This window comes from Rhodnius prolixus, unplaced genomic scaffold, assembly GCF_049639745.1.
Source record: "Rhodnius prolixus isolate KJV_2025 unplaced genomic scaffold, Rpr scaffold_7, whole genome shotgun sequence".
NCBI classification, from domain to species: Eukaryota; Metazoa; Arthropoda; class Insecta; order Hemiptera; family Reduviidae; genus Rhodnius; species Rhodnius prolixus.
Window position 1 is genome coordinate 1658524 of NW_027411582.1, and position 14702 is coordinate 1673225.

Consider the following 14702-nt stretch of genomic DNA (forward strand, 5'->3'; position numbering starts at 1 on the left):
CAGGAATCGAACCCAGTACCACAATACACGTCAGCTTTACAGGTCTCGCCTCTAACCGCTTGGCTACCGTGGCGCTTATTCTATATTACTAAATTGTACGTAAATATAGTAAAATCTTGTCGAAACTACAAAAACTACATCTTGAAAACTCAAGATGATTTCGAACTATATGGAGATAGTTTAAAAAGTGAGCGTGTGCAGATTTTTGGTACAATATTAAAAAAAAATATTCTGCAATTTTCGAATCATAAAAGAGTCTAAAAAGCGTCTTTGTGGGCATGACGTAGGCAAGGTCCACAAAGTTTCCGGTTTTGCGATACAGGATTCTGTTTAAGGTCAACTCCTTGAATTTAGTCTCTATATTTATATATAGTTATATATAATTATGTGTTCCTTTTGAAAATTTGTGTTCGTTTGGCAATTTGTGATAGCGTGCGTACTCCATGTAATGGTTTGAATTCCGGTTCTGTTGGAACAGAGGAAATTAATTGAAAGTTTCTTCCAGCCGGCAAATGAATCCAGCATACTGCGTGATTTCCGGACTATTAGTGAATGATTAGGTTCTCTGATTGCTCTAATCGATCATAGTTTGGAATTGATTCTAATGGTGCCGCCAACAAAAAATTGGAAATTGGTTTGAATTCTATTGGAACAATAAAATTGTAAAATTTATTGAACATGCTCTTATACCGTCTCAAACCAGTCAGAGGTTCTGATGAAACAGACCTTATGATAGCAATTTCCGCCTCCGTTTACGAATTTTAATTCAGAAATTGGTCGTAGAGCTCTTCTAAAAATACTCTTTGTTGATTAAAAAATTCTTTTATTTTTCGTGTAGTTTTTGACGATCAACCCCTACCGGATAGTTTTAATTTTTGTTTAGAGTAATTCGTAATTCGCCAACAGATATGTTCTGGAGCAACAGACGGGAGGCAGAGGTTGGTTAAGGCCCTAAGCGCAAAAAAATAAAAAATTGTATTTTATCGATCTTGTCAAATATTCGATATCGAGTATCGAGGATTCCGAAATATCCGTTTCCCCACGGCCAGAATAAATAGTTCTTACAAAATTGATGGTTGTGTTGTTAAATATTTAAAAAAAAAAATGAAGAAATGACTGGAAACTAAAACATTATATTTCGATTTAGTCTTGCCAGGAGATCGATCCAGTTTAAATATTTACACGTTTTAAAATAAATCCAGATGCCCTAACTTATCAGGAAGCGATTAGTGTGGTTTGTTGTTTTAAGAATAGTACGTGAGCATTCTGATTGTTATCGTTTAGAATTTGTAAGCGTACTTTCACCAGCTCCTCCTTTTACGTGCATTCTTTAAAGAAAAATATTTATGCGATTTTTTTTCTAACATATTTCGAGGCCCTTTTAAGAATAAGGCCTCTTATGCGCGCCTAGTGCACCGCTGTCGAAATCCATGCTCGATATCTGATAGATTTTCTAGTTGAGATTCGCTAGAGAGAGCCAGATCATATTGAAGACTGTGGCGACGAACAGCTGACCAAGTGGTGGGGATCAACCGGCAGTATAACCTCACAAACTAAAGCGCAAACCTCTTCAGTCTTGCATTTTCAATCGGATAGTGCAGAGTACAAGTGTTAAGTGCCGGTCGAATTCCCAAACCTTACAAAGAATTAAGTGAATTTAGTTGTTGTCTACTGAAATACTGTTACCTCAAATAATCAACCATTGCCGCACATTACACACTGAACGGTATGTTTATTTATTTATTTATTTAAAACTTTATAAATGAATTTATGTACAACCCCACATGTAGGTCTTTACATTGAAGTAGGTGTAACTACTTTAGTTTCGAATGTTATTTGTCAGAAAAACCTTTTCATATCCTTTGTGTAGGTAAATTTTAATAGATTTGCTTGGTTGTTTTTGCAAAATTGATGAACAAATACTGATCTGTGACAGATGCAGAGAAATATTAAACAAAATCCACATACGAATTAAACAAATCTTATTACAATTAACTCGCATTTCAAATTAAAATCTACCGGAATTGATTATTATTATTATTGAAGAGATTCTTCACTTTATAAGATTTTCTTGAAAACTTCTATTCAGTTAAACACTATTTTCTTTAAATAAATCCGAGAAAAATTATTTTATGCTCCATGTTTGAGCAATTAATGTACAAATTCTTATTTATCATCGTATTACATACCTTTAAATCTGTAACTTTTATATGAATAATATTTCCAAGGAATTTTGTATTGAGGCAGTTCTATCAGGGTGATGGGTAGGCTTCCCTCATTTCAGTGTAATAGAGGCTCTACAAAATTGGGTAGTGAAAGTTAAGCTTCGAGTTCCAAACAATTGTGTGAAACTAGAGGTTTGTGAAATTGAATTTGTAAATCAGATTTCTTGTATTTTAGTTTTAGAGATAGAATTCGATGACAGTGACCTATATTCGACGATGGGCGATTTAATAGGCTAACAGTGGTTGGTATCATTGTGCTGTCCTATTGGTGAAGTTTTTTTTACTTGTCTCAAGAGTAGTAACAAAGAAATGTACAGCTTTCAATTGTCTAAGTCCTTATTTGGGGATTTTTCTCAAGAAATATTTATTTTGAAATCCCTTAAATCGAAAAAGTGTTTTGAAAATAATCTATGCATGCGTGAACTAAGTTTTTTTTTCCAAAACGAAAAAAATTCTGGAACTTGAAACTAATATTTTAATTAGACCCCTGAATGGGGAGGGGGCCGCGAGTGTAATTTTGGAATCCATAGCCTGGAAATACCCCTTTACAGAACTGATTGTTTACTTTTTTGAATTTCTCTTGAAAACGGATGCAACAATTTTCTTTAAATTAAGATCTTACCTATAGTGGCCTTTCAACGTTTGTTGGAAGCAGTATTTTCTTGGGAAATGGGAATGAAAAGCGCTTCTTAGGGGCATGTTACACTCCTCAAGTAACTAGGGTCGTGTGTATTAAAAACTAGGGATAAATGTACAGCAAAAATGACGAGTTTGCAGAAAATTCCCATGCCGGAGAACCACTTTATGTATTTTTCAATTAAATCATAGTAAATCAATTACTTTTATTTGTGTAATTCTGCTAGCGCATTCTGAGGTAGGTCGAAGGTATTTTAGGTGGTTAAAAGGATAATTTCGATGTTTTTATAACGTCATTAAGAATTAAATTTATTCTAATTTAAAATTGGTATTTTTGGAAAAGTCGTGTGAATTAACAAACCCAAATTTCCATAATTAAAAATGAAGTTTTGATTCACGTGCTTTAAAATAGTAACCTGCCTTTGACAATATTAATTTCATTAGAGATTATAGTTTATAAATACACTTTCTACTTGCCCACTAGCTTGTATAGTTTTGTCAGCACATTTTGACATCCGCGCCGGTATTGCACAAAATCGATATTTCATAATCGCTTGATTATCAACAATACTTTTACTTCACTAGTTTTTGGGAAAGTCAAACTCTGCTGTGAACACTCCTAAGACTTCCGCTTATTCTGGGGACATTTCTTGATACTTTGGAATTTTTACTAAAAGTCAGCATTTTAGTTTTCATTGATGTCAGTTATGATTATTTGTAAGCCAAATAAGTTTTTTTTTTATAGTATCGTTTCTGCCTTTTATGTTCTACACAATGCGAGAAGTTAAGAAGTTTCATCCCATCAGTAATAAACTACTCTTGTCGCGCAGCATCAATTATTTCCGGTAAAATCGAAACCATGTTTGGCAAGTTTATGTTTTCCTTCATAATAAACCCTGAGGTGAATAGAAATTAAATAATTTTGAAAATTATCTTGAAAAATTCTTAGTTAACCTTTTTTCCCCAGTATTATTATTCTGTGCTTTTTTTTTACTAGTTGAAGCAATATTTTAGTTATATTTCTGATCCTACTCAATTAGGGTAGAATTGATGCCAATATGGTTGATGCTGTGCCAAAGATGGGGAATCACCTTACTTGCCAACTTCACAGTGGCATGACTACACTGTTATTATTATTAAGAAAAGGATTAACTACTTCTATAGGATTTGGGGAGGTTAGGATGTAGGTTATCGTCAAATTTTGTCTTACTTCCGTCACAATTCTTTTTCATCTTGGTTTTACGCAGTTCCTAGGTATGGTCCATTAGCTCCCCATCTTTGGATTACTGGGCAGTTCTGGCGTGGCGAGTAAAAGTTTTTTCTGTGACCAAGATATTCCTAACATCAATTAATTGTATCAAGTCTTTCGTTTGGATTCACATAAAGACAGATTTTAACGATCTATATTTTCTTGTAATTGTGTCTAGTTTTAATTTTCTTTATCAGGTCTTGTAATTCGAGGACCTTTTCCTATCAAATCAGCTGACTAGCAGTTCTAATGCCAAATTTGGTTCAGCGACACAAAACTAGTAGCTTGACTAGGAGTTGACTTCACCCTAAAATTCTTGAGTAATCAGTAGCGCTGATGTTTTGCCCTTTTATGAACCCGTGTGTTCTAGATCAGGGGTGGGCTATCTTTTACTGTAAAGGGCCACATAAGGGTATTGGTTTATTACCGAGGGCTGCAGTACATATATATTTCTTTTTATTTCAGGTTCTTATGTATTAATTGTTTTTATCTATTTATAATACAGATTATTAATTAAAATGAAATTTATTAACAAATCAACAAAGAAACGGCATTAGTGACTTCTATGAAATTGCTTCATATCTTCCTTCATCATTGTTTCTATTAAAAGCCAGACGAAATAAAAATAATGCGATTGCATTCACATTCATATATCCCCATAAAATAAATAACTAGAGGAGAAGCGAAAATCCGTAGCTTCGATGGCGAGAACACGCTTTGTGTCGGTGTAAAAATGACGTACTAAAAGTCGAGTGATCATACAAAGAAAGAGCGCGGATTACTAATATAAGATTTGAATGCTGAGACAATAATTGTACCAGCGAAAATTACCAAACTTTATTAGCATAAAATTTGAAATATTATATTATTTAAATTTTCATTATTTGCCGTTTTGCGCCGCGGGCCGCACTTTGCCCACCCCTGCTCTAGATAATAATTATTCAGATCTAAGAATCTAAGAATATTTTCAGAGTATGAACTTAAAAATTTTTTAACTCTACCAGCAAAGTGAATTGTTCAAAATTAATAAAACTTAGAAAAAAAAAAAAAAAAATACTAAGACATTGCCCAAGGTTATTTGATATAAAAAATGCGCTCGGGTACAGTCATCCCTAGAAATAATTTAAGAAAGAGTATTTAGATTTAAAGAACAAAATTGGACGTACAGGTTAAAAGGGCAATCACATCTTGATTTTGGCGGGAAAATAATACAAGATTAGCAATAGTAATAAATAAAAATAGGCTTTTAAAGAATTATGAAATTCAAATGCATCTTAAATGAACATGTTTTAGTAACTTGTGATAAATAGAAGTAGGTCAGGGGAAATCTTTAATGACGTCCCTCGCATAAATAGAAATAATCCAAAAAAATGGTATAATTTTTGTTATTAAATATTAGTAGAAGATACAATTTTATCAGAAAACGTAAATAGTAGTTATTACTAGTAATAATTACTTTTATAATTCGTGCAGGATTTCTGTCAATAGGTTTTATTTTAATATTCCTTTGACCCTTTGCGGTCCAATTAAAATTTGACTCGACCTAAAGGTCAAGAAAGGTCAAGGGTAAAGTACCACTAATTAATGTAGCGTCTCAATTTTTAAGTAATTAAAAAAAATAGTAGTTTTTACTTTTTTTAATTCTAGTCACTTTAATGTTTTTCTCTTTGAGCTTTTTATAGTTATTGAGTCAATGTTTATAATATTTTCAAGAAATATATGTATTTGGACTGCAGATCCTCAATACGTAAAATTTGTCACAATATTGCCACTTAATTAAGATTAGCAGCAAATCATGTAATTTATGTATGTATAATAGTTATTTTACGTCTGTCTATTTTAAATAGTATTTCTTCGAACCTACAGTAATTTGTCCCATCTAACCTATAAACACTTGAAAATAAAAAAAATAGTGTAATTTGTTAAAGTAATATTAAAAATTAAACAAATAAAACTCTTTTACCTTGATAAAAATATATCATTATAAACCTGTTTAGTTTATAAAAAGGTTTCTTAGATTGTTACAATAGTTAATATGTTGTGTGCAGGTTATTCAAGTAGAGAGATTGTCTTTTGTTTATATAAAAATAAGGAAGGCTGTGCCGGTTTGGTGATTGTGTTGGTTGTTGATGCATTCCCGTTATAACCTGTCCTCCATTAAACTTACATATATCTTATTCCCTGTTTTGTTGTTTTACATAGATTTTCCTGTAGATTTATCCAAAGATTTAAAGAAACTGGTTAAAAAAAAAAATGCGAAAAAGTTGTTTTCTTTGTGTGAGGAAGTCAAATTGTTCGTTTTTTTTTGTTTTGTTCTTTGTTCGTATTTATGTTGGGGTGTTAATAGCACCGGTAGTTGAATGGTTTACTTTATCTTTTTACTCACGTAGTGAGTTATTTACTACTTTAAGAAGAGGAAAAAAAATTGTATATACATATATATTTTTAAAGAAGACAAAGGGAACAACATAACATTGTTTTAAGGTAACCTTGTAATTAAGAATCCTGCATGTTGAATTGAATTGTCGATGTATTATGTTTTAGGTTTTTCTTGGTGTACGTATTTTTGTGTTCTTTAAAAATTCTTTTTGCGGTTTTATTACTTCTTAAATTAGATAGTTTTTAAGTAAACAACTTAATAGTTTTTTTTTGTTCAAGATTCCTCGTTAGTACTTTTCTAATTTCAGTCAAATCATAGTCTATGCATCAGCTGTTTATAAAGTTTATGGGATTTTAGTGTTACTTCCGTATTATAAGCTATGACATCAATAGGGCATCTTTCTACATCAAAATTCAGTTTATTCTGACTCTAGTTCAATTGCAAAAAGCGATATCTTTAGATATAATTTGTGTTTAGTGGTCGATATGTTTTGACCAACAAGTATCTTAAACCACGCGGCTACCTGTTGAACGGGCCGGGGTCAAGGCCGGACATACAAGCATGCATATTTATAGCACAAAATTAGATCATTTCTACGTCTATATTTCGAACAGTTATCTAACTAATTTTTATTGCTTAGATAAACTAACTATAGAAAATTTTACTCCTACGTTTCGGCAAGAGGAATTCTTATAAGCAGGTCATCTTTTTAGATTTACTGAATTCAGTCGGGCTTGACAGAATTTTTGACGATGCAATTCCTCAGTGTAACTAATAGATAAATGATTTTATTTTACTTTTTTATTTATTTTTTAGATTTCTTTGTCACTTGCTCCCATTATTTCACTTTGTTTATGAAGGGGTTAGTCTCATACCTTCGACTTTTATATCGCACCTATTTTACTAGCGCTTTGTTTTTTTCGCTTCTTAAAATAGTTAAAGCAAATAGCAGACAAAGCAGTCAAAATCTCGAGTCACATCGTGCACGTAATGGTAATTAAACAAAAGCATGCGTGTACTATAATAGTACAGCTTGTAAAGTGATCCCCTCCCAATCAGTAAATGACGTGAACAAAATCTGAGTCACATCTAGCTACAACAGGATATCCTAAAAACAATGGGAAACAATGTTCTAATCGTTGCTATGGAGACGGAATAATAATTACAATAAAACAATAAACATAACCTTCACACGAATATATCGCTGGTTATATTGAGAGAAGTTTACAATTTTAAGTACCTTCGGCAGTCTTTTGTTTTTTCTATGCACATTTAATTTTGGCCCCAATCTTGGCATTTGATGATTTTTTTTTTTACAAAAACGATAATTAAAATTTGTTAGAAATCGAAAAAAGATATAAACGTTTGAAATTTGAAGGTATTTGAAAAACGGTAAAATTTATCTTTCTATATCTCAATAACTATTAATAGTAGAACATTGCACTTTATATCAGTTATAGAGCTAACTTTTCTCTACAATTTGATAAAGAAATCATTGAATTCTGATCAATACGAAAAGAGATATAAACATTTGAAATTTGAAGGTATTTGAAAACCTGCCAAATTTAACCTTCTATATCTCAATAACTATTAAGAGTAAAACATCGCAATTTATATGTTATACAGCTAACTTTTCTCGTATTTTTCATTGTTACGCTTTTTCGTTCAGATATAGTCGTTTAACTTTTAATACATTTGCCTTTCCGGACAATTCTAATTAACTGTGGATGTAATGATTCTGTAAAATTCCATATTTGAAGAAATTGGGTGAGTTAGAAGTTCTTGGAATGGTTTTACTTTGAAGAATTTTCCTTCTGGAATTTCTGTGCGCAGAAAGCAGCGATTTGATGCGGTTACATCCGTGATTAACTTAGATCCGTTTAGGTGGCGTTACGTATGAGCACAATTAAATGACGGAGGTTCTATATACGTGAGTGGTGGGGGGATCATGGTCTTTGTGATTACCTTTACCTGGAACTATTACAATTACGTGGCTCTAATGGACCACTTGTTGCATCCTCAAGGACAAATTCGCTGATCGTATCCCAAAACCCGTTCATTGCAGTCACTGAATAGAATAGAATAGAATATTAGATGGGACGGGACCTACGCCCCACGGCACCGCAGCCACAAAAGACTTATTGTGCCATCCCCTTCTTAGTTCTAGTAAGCGAACCCTCCCCTCCTAAAGAGGTTGGAGGACTTTCCCTACTTGTTCTTCTTGCGCTACTATCTCCTTTTGGTCTCAACGTTCCAAAGGTTTCATAGCGCAAACGCTCGGTTGCAACACAATCGAACAACAGGTGAGAGGCCGTCTCCATCTCTTCCTGATACAGTCTGCACAGCGGTTCCGAGCTAATAAGCCCCCCACCTTGTGCAGATGCTTCCTAAACCTACCCATGCTCCGTGAATAGGCCGGTAATCAGAGTAATCTGATTTCTACCCAAACACAGGGTCTCCTTTGGCTCTTTGCTTGCACAGCCAAGGCAAGCAATAGTCTTGATGTGTTTAACCCCAGGACACATCACCCAGTTCTTTTCGTGCTTCCTCCAGATCCAATCTCTATCTAGGTTACTCACTGTCCAGAAGGTTAGGTACATAGTTTCTTAGGAAGAATGTTGTCAAAGGTTTTCTATATATTTAAAGATTTTTTTTATTAGGATATTTCTTTTTGTGAAAATTGGTTTTTAGCAGCTGATTCAGTTGGAAGTTAATACGTGCTGCCAGTATTTCAGCACTTTGAGATGAATTGCCGTTCAAACCAGGATTTTTTAGTTTTAAATTCTGGGGCGTCTCCAGTTTTGGGTCTTCGGCATCTGGATCTTTTGTGAGTTAAAGCTAACCGGATAGCTAGCCTGAATTTGACGGTGACGCTGATGGATGAGGGGATAATGCTAGAGTAATTTGTGACTATAGGTAACTAACATAATTCCAGGTAAATTAGGAATAAAGAAATTTTAATAGAAAAAGAGAAGATGCAATTAAAATTGTAATTGTTCGAGTAAGAAAAAGTCATGTGAGGGTTCACGGCAGATTGTACTAGTTCGGCTTCCTCTAAATGTGTCTTTCCGGTAAGAAAAAAAACCCTAATCTGTACGATTGCAATACTTCCTTTAACGATGGTAAGAGAATTGGAAAATTCTGCTTTGTTTCATCCAGTTGGATGCGATGTTATCCACTAGAGCATCTAACAGACGACGCTAAAGCTAAAAAAAAACTTAGTGAGCCCAAACTGTCTAGTTTCTTAAACGATCTAAATATCTCGTTTTCTGCTCGATAGAGTTTAACGAAATTTTTTACAATTATAGACAAAAGTAGTCTCCATACAGAGGTAAAATATAAACAAAATCTATCGAGTAGTTTACGAGATATTTGAAGTTAAATATTTCACTGTTTTAAAAGAAATACCAAAATTTAACTCAAAATATCTCGTTTCCTACACGGCAGATTTCTACGAAATTTTATACAATTATAGAGAAAAGTTGTCTCCATATACAGGTAAAATATAAACCAAATCTATCGAGTAGTTTACGAGATATTTGAAGTTAAAGTTTTCACTTTATAGAACAGAAACAAACATTAACCCTAAATATCTCGTTTTCTGCTCGATAGATCTTTACTAAAATTTACACAATTATAGACAATAGTAGTCTCCATATACAGATAAAATATAAACAAAATCTATCGAGTAGTTTACGAGATATTTGAAGTTAAAGTTTTCACTTTATAGAACAGAAACAAACTTTAACCCTAAATATCTCGTTTCCTACACGAAGATTTTCGTAAAACGCCAAATTGTAGTTTAATCAATCCTTATACTTAACATTTTAAACTTTAAGTTTTTGTTAAGGAGATTTTTGTACTTTTTAAATAGATTTTCCTTTTTGTCTATTTTGCAAAGTTACATACATATCTGTGTACTGATTTTTTTTTAAAATTTGGAATAAGGAATTCTATCATTAGTAAGCAATTTAGAAGTTGTAAATAGTTGATAATGTTTTTTTTTTTTTTAGAAAGTATACTTAACTGCCAGCAGGCACTTTTCTAAGACTGAAATTGGTTGGCAATTCAGACTATGTACCGATGAATTGATTCCTATTGTCAGTTCCTAGACTAAGTTAACTTTCTATTTCTTATCTAGACATGATGTACACAGTTTATCTTTAGCGTTGTAAAGTATCTCCACCAACCAGAAGGTCTCTTGTGGTTTGGTTTCTTAATAACCAATAAAAAAACATGTTATTTTTACTTTGTTACAATACCACTATTCTAAGGAATTTTATTATTACAGTTTTTGATTTGGTGATTTCAACTAGAAGTCTCCATTTCTAAGTCTAATGAGTCCCCCCTCCCCCCAAAAAAGTTGGTGTCTATTTTAATTAAAACTGTTTCCGGTAGGACAGTTGTATAAGGGTTGATCGTCAAAAAGAAAACCGAAAAAGCTGTAACGTTGGAAAAACACCCAACTTTGACAATTTTTTTTCTCTTTTTCTATAAAAGATATAATTCCCAAATTTTCATTAAAATATAGGGAAAATCCTCCTTTATAACTGTATTTTTTTTTTGCAACAACCCAGATCTAATAGGTTTTGGGAAAAAAGTTGCCGAAAATGAGCGAAAACGGCTTTTTCAAAAAATGTTCTTGTTGTTTTTATTTACTTTTTTTTTTGGCATTGGCTTCCGCCATACAGCCAACATCGTCTAGGTGCTTATCACTAGAATATCACTCACTCTCCATTCTTACCTACAAATAAATTCGCTTCACACATTCATCATTCTACTATATACTGCTATTTACATACAAACTTACAACTAATGGATGGATCAGTACTCTATTTAAAAGTTATAGCCGATTAGAATGAACGTAAGAAAATTATTAGAGAAGGATTACGGTGATTTTAATTTCGGTTAATCTATAAGGATGGCAGGAATATAGGGTACTGCTGCAAAACAGATATTTAGGGTTAAAGTTTGTTTCTGTTCTATAAAGTGAAAACTTTAACTTTAAATATCTCGAAAACTACTCGATAGATTCTGTTTATATTTTACCTGTATATGGAGACTACTATTGTCTATAATTGTGTAAATTTTAGTAAAAATCTATCGAGCAGAAAACGAGATATTAGGGTTAAAGTTGGTTTGTGTTCTATAAAGTGATAACTTTAACTTCAAATATCTCGAAAACTACTCAATAGATTTTGTTTATATTTTACCAGCATATGGAGACTACTATTGTCTATAATTGTGTAAATTTTAGTAAAAATCTATCGAGCAGAAAACGAGATATTTAGTGTTAAAGTTGGTTTGTGTTCTATAAAGTGATAACTTTAACTTCAAATATCTCGAAAACTACTCAATAGATTTTGTTTATATTTGACCAGCATATGGAGACTACTATTGTCTATAATTGTGTAAATTTTAGTAAAAATCTATCGAGCAGAAAACGAGATATTAGGGTTAAAGTTGGTTTGTGTTCTATAAAGTGATAACTTTAACTTCAAATATCTCGAAAACAACTCGATAGATTTTGTTTATATTTTACCAGCATATGGAGATTACTATTGTCTATAATTGTGTAATGTTTAGTATAAATCTATTGAGCAGAAAACGAGATATTTAGGGTTAATGTTTGTTTCTGTTCTATAAAGTGAAAACTTTAACTTCAAATATCTCGTAAACTACTCGATAGATTTGGTTTATATTTTACCTGTATATGGAGACTACTATTGTCTATAATGGTGTAAATTTTAGTAAAAATCTATCGAGCAGAAAACGAGATATTAGGGTTAAAGTTGGTTTGTGTTCTATAAAGTGATAACATATATCTCGAAAAGTACTCGGTAGATTTTTTTTTTATATATTAGGGTGAAGGGACCAGTAATTGACTGGGCACCAGTAATTGACATACCAGAAATAAACTGGTTTTATAAGGGATATGAGCCGTTTTTAGTGGTGATTCTTTCAGTTTCGTTATTGAGAAGCCTTTGGGCAGGAGTTCCAGAAAAATATTAATTATTAGAAGGTTCCTTGGTATCAGTGGAAGGTTATTTGTGTTAAAAGTTCAAAATCAAGGAAAAAACAAGCCGTTGCTAAGGAGGATTGATAAGAAAATAATTTTTCTTTTTTCTTATTTTTCGTTTATTTGTTCATATATTCGTGTGGTTATCAATGTTCTGTTATAATTAGTATTACTTGTAGCTTTCATTTATGTAGTTTTTTTTTTAATTATAAGAAGCATTGAGGATTAAAATGGGGCTGTCAATCACTGGTCCTTGAAACGGCAATTTGCCCAGTAATTGACATACATGTCAATTACTAGTCCTACAGCTTTTTTGTTTGAGACCAGTGATTGACTTCCTGGGAAAATGGTAAGATAGGTTGATAAATTTTATTATAATTAAAATTCAATACATTGTAAAATAAAATCATTGATAAAAATCGGCAATATAAAATAAATAGTAAAACTTCCAACAAAATATGTTTAAATTAATGAATTAGCAAATGTACGCCTTATTTCAAGAGGGCATGCAGAATGATTATCCTGTTGAGATCAGCAATGTATGAACAATAAACTGGAATAGTCGAGATCGCCGAACAGTTTCACGAGGCCAACGTGACTGATAAAAACGACGCCCACTTATCGGAGTTTGAAAATCTCTCATTCTCCCTCAGTTTTGGGTCCTTGCCACATGCCAAAGAAGAAATGGAGGAAATGGCTGAACCATAGAATTCCATCAAATAAAACGGCCAGGGGAAAAATGAAGCTCCCTCAAGAGAAGTACCAGGTGCGAAATTAAACATAAGTGGAGAAGTTGGTGACTTAGTGATGTTACACATTACTTACTTTTTAATCTAGTTTTTTTTTCATTGATGTTTCATTTATTTATTACTGTTGTAAGTGCGAATGCTTACAACCTGAGGCGGGACGCGATTAACGTGCACACAGTGTATATATAAATGAGCCCAAGAGGTAACTCAGTAATAATAAACAATCAAATACTGTTTAGATGCAGAAAATAAGAATGAATTACATTCAGATAGTTTGGTTTCGAAGCAAATGACACTGGCAGCACAGATTGTGGAAAATATTAGCGAAGCGCTCCAAAAGAAGGGAAGCGTAGGAGAAATTTGGTTCACTAGAAAGCACCAACAACTCGAACCCAAAGACGCGTAGATGCCATCAGTAGCAACGTTATAGGCGGAATGGATAAATCAAGGATGTGACCACATAGTCTAATCGGAAGTAGAGAGTTTGGTAAAGTGAGAACCAAAAAAAAAATTCCCAAAAAGAGGTTTAAGTAACAAAATATTTAGCGGAAACTTGGAAGGATAAGAGAGCGGAAGAGTTGAGAGAAAGAGATAAAAGCGAGCCGACAGACATTGTGTACGATCTAACAAGCATGTTAGCTAATATCTCCTTGGTACTATTGAAAGTAAGGGCTGTTATTCAAATTACCTGTCTTGGCTTAAAACTGTCCAGTAGGACAGTTGTGTAAGGGTTGGTCGTCAAAAACTGCACAAAAAAGCGTAATGTTGAAAAATATTAGATTATTAGGTTTGCCTATTTAAAAACTGATTGTAATTAATTATGAATAAGACCGATTTTTGTTATAAATCCAATTGAAAAAGTGATTTAGGTGATTTAAGTGATTTATTTAGATTTAAAAGTGATTTTGAATGCATATCTTATGTCGTTTCATGAATATATTTGTATGTCAATTACTGGTCCCACCCCATGTCAAACACTGGTTCCACCGAAAATTCGGTATGTCAATTACTGGGTCATTGACATACTTCCAAAAAAAATCATTTTTGGTTGACATAAAGATCGAATTTACTGCTTTTAAAATATTAATAAAATAAAATACATCCTACTGGAGCGGTACAATTTTACAACCTACACCTGGAGCCAAAATAACGGAAGTTATTCTACCTTAAACTCGAATTTTTTCTTAAGCAGTCAATTACTGGTCCCTTCACCCTACCAGTATATGGAGATTACTATTGTCTATAATTTTGTAAATTTTAGTAAAAATCTATCGAGCAGAAAACGAGATATTTAGGGTTAAAGTTTTTTTCTGTTCCATAATGTGATAACTTTAACTTCATATATCTCGAAAAGTACTCGGTAGATTTTTTTTTATATTTTACCAGTATATGGAGATTACTATTGTCTATAATTGTGTAATGTTTAGTATAAATCTATTGAGCA

The 14702-nt window shown here is 32.6% G+C and overlaps 1 protein-coding gene across 6 annotated transcripts in view; it reads left to right on the forward strand.

The window, feature by feature from the left end:
* The window catches only part of LOC141446688 (sodium-coupled monocarboxylate transporter 1), a 69751-nt gene that overhangs the window by 874 nt on the left and 54175 nt on the right, over positions 1–14702 (forward strand). For 2 of the 6 annotated variants that reach the window (XM_074113349.1, XM_074113355.1), the window contains exon 1: positions 1530–1726. The exons of 1 other annotated variant lie outside the window; for it this stretch is intronic. The gene's annotated coding sequence lies outside the window, so the exon portion shown is untranslated. Of the gene's footprint in view, positions 1–1527; positions 1727–6270; positions 6595–14702 lie in introns of those variants that run through there. 3 more of the 6 variants (XM_074113351.1, XM_074113354.1, XM_074113352.1) reach the window with 3 other exon arrangements.